Consider the following 7492-nt stretch of genomic DNA (forward strand, 5'->3'; position numbering starts at 1 on the left):
CAGCTGGTCACACCACCCCCTTCATGGGGGTCCCCACTGGGGTGCCTGGCCAGCCTGGATGAGGGGATGATGGCTGTTTACAGCTGGTCACACCCCCTTCAGGGTAGGGGTCCCCACTGGGGTGCCTGGCCAGCCTGGATGAGGGGATTATGGGTGTTTGCAGCTGGTCACACGCCCTTCAGGGCGGGCGTCCCCCCTGGGGTGCCTGGCTATTCTGGGTGAGGGGCTGAGGGCCGTTTTCAGGCTGGCGGGCGACTGAAGCTCCAAACCTCTCCTTTTTTTCTTTTTTTTTTTAATTCTTGAGTTATTTACCTTCTATGGTTGTCACTGGAGCTGAGAGCCAGCTTTCTCTCTGAGGCTCGGCTCCAGCTCTGAGACCTCGGCTGCTGAAAGCAGGTATCTGGTTTGTTTGGGTTCTATAATCGAAACACTGTTTCAACTCTAGCTCTGGGATCCCGACTGACTGAAAGCAGGTTTCTGGGGTTTTGTTTAGCTTCTATATTTGTAACATTGTTTCTTAGAGAGAAGCTCAGAGGCCGGCAGGCAGGCGGGGAACATTGGCTTCTTCCGTCACTGAAGCAAGCAAGCCTCCTGTTCGCTTCAAGTTGCCTGGCTGCCGACCACCATCTTGGTTGGCAGTTAATTTGCATATCGCCCTGATTAGCCAATGGGAAGGGTAGTGGAGGTACGGCTAATTACCATGTTTCTCTATTATTAAATAGGAAGGATATCAGGGCTCATACCACCCTGCCTGCCTGATTCTTTAACAAAAGGAAATGCATATGTCGATCAGTTAGTTGCCTTATTACAGCAAGCCACAGAATCTCATCAGCTTTTACATCAGCCTGCCAAAATGTTGTCTAAACAATTCTCAGTCACTTGACAGCAGGCAAAACAGATTATCAAGGAATGTTCCACTTGTATGTTACATCTCAAGGGCCTAATACAGGTATTAACTCTCAAGGATTGATAAGGGACCATATCTGGCAAATGGATGTAACACAATATACTCCTTTTGGATGCCTTGGGGCATTGCATGTCTCTGTAGATACCTTTTCATTAATCATTGCCTAGCTGCTTTTGCCATCATGGGAATTCCAAAAAATATTAAAACTGACAATAAACCTGCATACACAAACTCATTTTCAGCAATTTTGTAAAAGTTCAATACATCACGGGAAAACCATACAATTCCCAGGCACAGGCCATTATAGAATGCCAACATCAGTGGCTAAAATCCCAACTTGAAAAACAAAAAGGGGGAATAGTTATGCTGGAGAAGTCTCCTGTGGGTAGACTACACTAAGCCTTAATTAACTTAAATTTTTTCACTTGTAACAATGATGGCAAGACACCAATGGAATTACACTGGTGTCATATAAGCCAAAAGAAAAAAAGGCTTGACCAAACGGAAGAATCCTGAGTCTGGTTTATGGAAGGGTCCCGACCCTTTATTAACCTTTGGTAGAGAATATGCTTGTGTATTTCCAGAAAACTCCTCCAAGCCCATGTGGATTCCTGCAAGGAACATCAAACTCCAACACGAAGCCATGGAAGGAACTGACCAAACTAATGAGGACCTTGCACCTGGAGCTTCAACCTGTACCTGTGGCTGCAGACAGATGACTGCTCTGGCCCCAAGTAGCAGAAGCCCCAGGCAAACTTACAGACTAATTCCTTAGAAACTGACAACAATTTTTAAAAATACATGAAAGAACTCAATCCTTTTCATTGGATCTCCCTACATTTGCCTCTTAGCATAACCACTATTATCTGTCTCATTCTTGGTCTTATATGTTTATTTCTGGTCTGCAGATGTGAAATGAAAAGGCTTAGAAAAGACTCAAGCCCTACAGACGGCATTCACTTTTCAAGATTTATTAAGAAAACAAAAAGGGGGAAATGTCGGAGGCTAAAGCAAACATCAGTTAGCATCGAAGAGAGGTATTAGAAGGCCAATGGACTTTGATATTCATCAGGGCTGAATAACAGCACAAGTTTTGCTTCCACTGTGATTGCAGTGGCTCGAGGTGATTTCCCAACCTAATAATCTTTACATTGTTTACCAAACTTTGCCTTTGATCTGCCTGTATGCATTGCTAAAGGACAAATGTGTATTCAAGTAAATAAAAAGCATACTAGGCCAGAACTTAGTGGGTCTCTTCAAGAAAGATGCTCCACCTGGCCCCCAATGCTTTCTAAATTCATATTTCTTGTATAGAATTTTCATTTGTGCATTGGCCTCTCCTTCATATCCTGAACCTAGCTGTGCAGGTCATGGCAGTTTTTCAGTAGGTGAGAGGAAAGATTGGACTCACCACCAAATACAGTATGGACAAGTAGAGATTTGCAGTCAAGGAGCTGCTTGTGGTAGTGGGCTGTGGACCAACAATTACTAAGAGAAAGCATGAGGGTGGCCATTTTTCTAAACTGACTTAACAGTATTCTTGCTGATGGCAGGAGAAGGTGATCAGATATTGAGGATAGAAGATCCTGGCTAAACCTATTCAGTAAGATTCTGGAACAAGGCAATGATCAACCTGGAAATGCAAAGGTCAAAGCCTAGTCTATAAAATGTTGCAGAGAAGACTGACTAAAGTTTGGTTAGAGTCTTTGTCAGCCCTTCTTCTGATTTAAGGAAATAAGAAACATTCTTCCTTTTCTTTTGAATAACATTAGTCTATTAAGAACCAGCTAAAACATTTCTTGAGAGTTGCTTGTAGAAAATATTTGCAGTTAGTCATTAATGAAGATTTTTTATGAGAATAAAAAGAAAAATGAAGATCAATAATTGGAAACCAATTTACAAGGCAGCCAGTTGAGAAGACTTCTTGATATTGAGCTCAAAATATCCTTAGATGGTGGAGTGAGGACAATTTTGGGGAGCACTCATCTATGGAAATCCATCTGTATCATGTTGCCAGCATCTGCTAAATGCAAGTAACTGCCTGTGTATTTATCCCTATTACATGCTTCATGTTTGAGAGAGGGGGAGAGATGAAGGCCAAGAGAGAGACAGTTACAGAGATAGAATTGTTTTATATAAATATTTATTTCCTGTTCAAGGTAATGACAATATGTCAATTACTTTGTAGCTCCTAGGCTTCTGGTTTCTGCCCTCCAGTTCACACAGCCCAACAACCCAACAAAATACTGAAAACATTCTATATTTTAGGCCTTTGTTATTTAAACTAATACTGGCCACCTTGAACAAATAAATTGGATTAACACAAGAATACATTTGTTAATTTCAATCCTAGGTCAATGGTAGATTCTAGGGAGTTTAAAAATGTCTACCCAACAAAGGTTAGGACAAGGGAAAATATCATGACAATATGAGTTGCTTTCTACTAAAATGGTCTTTCTATATAAGATGCTGGTAGACTCAGCATCCTCATTTTATATTCATATTCCTAATTTTGAAATTCAAATTATCAGAAACAAAATAGTAGACACTTGTCCTGTATCTATATATATCAAAGCCCAACAACCATAACTGTGGAACAACCAGAATGACCAGAACAACCAGATGACCAGCCAGGAGCTGTGATGCACATGAACCAGGACATTGCTGCCAGCACCCTGACAGCCCCAAATCTCATTCACCCACACCCGGTACCCTGACAGGAGGGAGGAGGGAGCCCAATTTCTCATGGAATTGGCTATTGGTTAGCTTGCTCCCTGTGCCCTGACAACCCAGAATCCCATTCACCCACACCCCATGCCCTGACAGGAGGGAGGAGGGAGCCTGATACCCTCACCACAGACCCTGACAGAAAGGAGGAGGGAATATGTCCAAAGACCAAGTATTGGCACAAAGTACCTCCGAAGCCAAAAGAAACTGGCATTGTCAACAGAATATGTCTAAAGACCAACTACTGCACAATGTACTTCTGAAGCCAAACAAAGCTGGTGTCAGTGAAAGAATGTATCTGAAGACCAACTATTGGCACAATGTACCTCTGCAACTGAAAGAAAGTGGCATCATCAACAAAAAATGTCTGAAGACCAAATATTGGCACAACGTACCTCTGAAGCCAAAAGAAAGTGGCAGCGTCAACAGAATATATCTGAACAACAGTCATCGACAAGTACTACCAATACTAGTAGGAACTGCCTTCACAGCGAAAATGGAATAAATGAGGATGCAATTATCAAACACAATTGTGGTGGAATGACTGTTACATGTAAATTTTGCCTGTCACTAAATTTCTCCTATGAAAAATCATCAGATGGAAAATTTACTCGATGTTGTAGCAAAGGTAAAGTTTGTCCAAATGATACTCATTTTCCATAATACCCAGCATATTTTTTAAAAAATTAATGACAAATGAAGATTCTGAATGTAAAAATTTCATGGAAAATGTTTGTAAGATAAATAGTTCTTTTGCTTTTGCTTCAGTGGGTGCAAATATTGCATCACAATCAGGATATGAGCCATACTGTTTTAGAATACATGGCCAAGTTTATTCTAAACTTTACACCCTTCAGATGGTGTTTCTTGGAAGTTTGCTCAACTCTATATTTTAGATATGGCCAAAGTGATGAGTAAAAGATTAGCACTGCCAGCAAACCAAGGTTGCTCAGAAAGACTCATGATCAACATCAACAACCTCATGCATGAAATAAACAAATTAACAAAATCATACAAGATGCTACATGAGGTAGAAAAGGAATCCCAATCTGAAGTGAAAGGTATTGCTCCCATGGAAGTAACAATGGCAATTAAATATGATGGTAATAGTAATCCATCTACACTAATAAAAGACAAACATAAAAATTGACCATACCTTTGCTATGACTTAAGTCACGCCCACCAGCCAATCAGAGCAACTATATGCAAATTAACCCAACCAAGATGGCGGCCAGCAGCCACGGAGCTGGAGTGAGCAGGAGGCTTGGTTGCCCCAATGATGGAGGAAGCCAAGCTTCCCGGCCAGCTGCTAGCTCCATTCAAAGCAACAAAGTTTCAGTTATAGAGGGAAATAAACCCCAGATACCTGCTTCCAGCCTCCATGGCCACGGAGCTGAAGCGAGCAGGAGGCTTGGCTGCCCTGGCGATGGAAGAAGCCAAGCTTCCCGACCGGCTGCTACCTCCTCTCAAGGCAACAAAGTTTCAATTATAGAAGGTAAATAAACCCCAGATACCTGCTTCCAGCCTCCATGGCCACGGAGCTGAAGCGAGCAGGAGGCTTGGCTGCCCTGGCGATGGAAGAAGCCAAGCTTCCCGACCGGCTGCTACCTCCTCTCAAGGCAACAAAGTTTCAATTATAGAAGGTAAATAAACCCCAGATACCTGCTTCCAGCCTCCATGGCCACGGAGCTGAAGCGAGCAGGAGGCTTGGCTGCCCTGGCGATGGAAGAAGCCAAGCTTCCCGACCGGCTGCTACCTCCTCTCAAGGCAACAAAGTTTCAATTATAGAAGGTAAATAAACCCCAGATACCTGCTTCCAGTCGCCATGGCCATGGAGCTGGAGCAAATAAAAAAAAAAACAAAAAAAGGAAAGGCTGGGAGCTTCAGTCGCCAGGGGGCTTGATCAGTCTGAAACCAGCCATCAGCCCCTCACCCAGGCTGGCCAGGCACCCCAGTGGGGACCCCCACCCTGAAGGGAGTGTGGGCAGCCTGAAAACAGCCCTCAGCCCCTCACCCAGGCTGGCCAAACCCCCATGGGGTGAGGGTACCCACTGGGGGGCTTGACCAGCCTGCAAACAGCCATCATCCCCTCACCCAGGCTGGCCAGGAACCCCAGTGGGACCCCCACCCTGATCCAGGACACCCTTCAGGGCAAACCAGTCAGCCCCCACCCATGCACCAGACTTCTATTCTATATAATAAAAGGGTAATACGAAAATTGACCCTAACAGCAGAACGACTGAGAATGACTGGTCACTATGCTCAATGCAGGAGCTGCCCCCTGGTGGTCAGTGAACTCCCACAGGGGGAGCTCTGCTCAGCCACAAGCCAGGCTGATGGCTGCCAGGACAGCGGTGGTGGTGGGAGCCTCTCCTGACTCCTCAGCAGCACTAAGGATGTCCGACTGCAGCTTAGGTCTGCTCCCTGCTGGCAAGTGGACATCCCCAGAGGGCTCCCGGGCTGCCAGAGGGACGTCTGACTGCCAGCTTGGGCCCGATCCCCCAGGGAGTGGGCCTAAGCCAGCAGGTGGACATCCTCCAAGGTGTCCCAGACTGCAAGAGGGCATAGGCCGGGCTGAGGGACCCCCCCGAGTGCACAAATTTTTGTGCACCGGGCCTCTAGTGTAGATATAATTATCCCCGTGTAACCAAAGTTGCCGTCATATTCAGAAATGATGATGGAGAACCTCCTTTTGAAAGGGACTTGCTCATTCATTATAAACCAGATCCCAATAATCTGAATGCCACTAAAAGGAAACAAATCAGTATCCTGTTTCCTACATTAGATGCTATGATGTATCCTATTTTTTTTCCACAAGGTGAAAAAAGCTGGGGAATAGATATTGCATTAAGACTCAGAGATGACAGTGTACACTAGTGGTCGCCAACCAGTGGTCCACAGATCCCTGGTGGTCCATGAGCTCCGAAAGGTTGTTGATGGCTGGACTGTAATTGACAATAATGCTAGACAAAAAGTAAGGACACAAGTCAAACAAATGCAGTATTATGGGTTTCATCTCTCCTTTGGGGACATGTTCAATCTTATTTCAAATGCGAGAAAATTAACTTAACAGTATATTGCCGATTCATATTCAAAAATGGAAGCCAATTGGATAATTTTCATTAAAGCAAACAAATCTAAGTTGAAAATTGAAATATATAGTGGTTTGATGGATTATCTCACATCTAGATCTGAAAATGACAATGTGCCAATTGGTAAAATGATAATACTTCCATTGTCTTTTGAGGGTAGTCCCAGAAATATGAAGCAGCGATATTAGGATGCTATGGCAATTATAATGAAGCATGGCAATCCCAATTTATTCATAACCATGACATGCATCCAAAAATGAGATGTTACAAACAATTTACAACACTTGCAAAAAGTTGAAAACAGACCTGAGTTGGTGGACAGGGCTTTTAATATTAAGCTGAATGCTCTTTTAAATTATATATGTACATTCTATTTATTTGGCAAAGTTACAGCAAAAATTCATGTCATCAAATTTCAGAAACATGACTGACTCACGCTTACATATTATTGATAATAGATAGTAAATCCAAATTACAAACAAAAGATGACATTGACCATATAGTTAAGGCAGACATTCTGGACGAAGACCAGTGTCCTCGACTTTTTCAAATTGTGAAATCAAATATGGTACATGGACCATGTAGAATACAAAATCCAAATAATCCATGTATGGAAATTGGAAAATGTTCAAAGGGATATCTGAAAGAATTTCAAAATGCGACCATTGTAAATATTGATGGATATCACAAATACAAATAAAGATCTGGTAGCACCATGTCTATTGGAAATAAAGTCGTCGATAACACTTGGATTGTCCCTTATAGC

This window comes from Myotis brandtii, unplaced genomic scaffold (genome assembly GCF_000412655.1).
Source record: "Myotis brandtii unplaced genomic scaffold, ASM41265v1 scaffold514, whole genome shotgun sequence".
Taxonomy (NCBI): domain Eukaryota; kingdom Metazoa; phylum Chordata; class Mammalia; order Chiroptera; family Vespertilionidae; genus Myotis; species Myotis brandtii.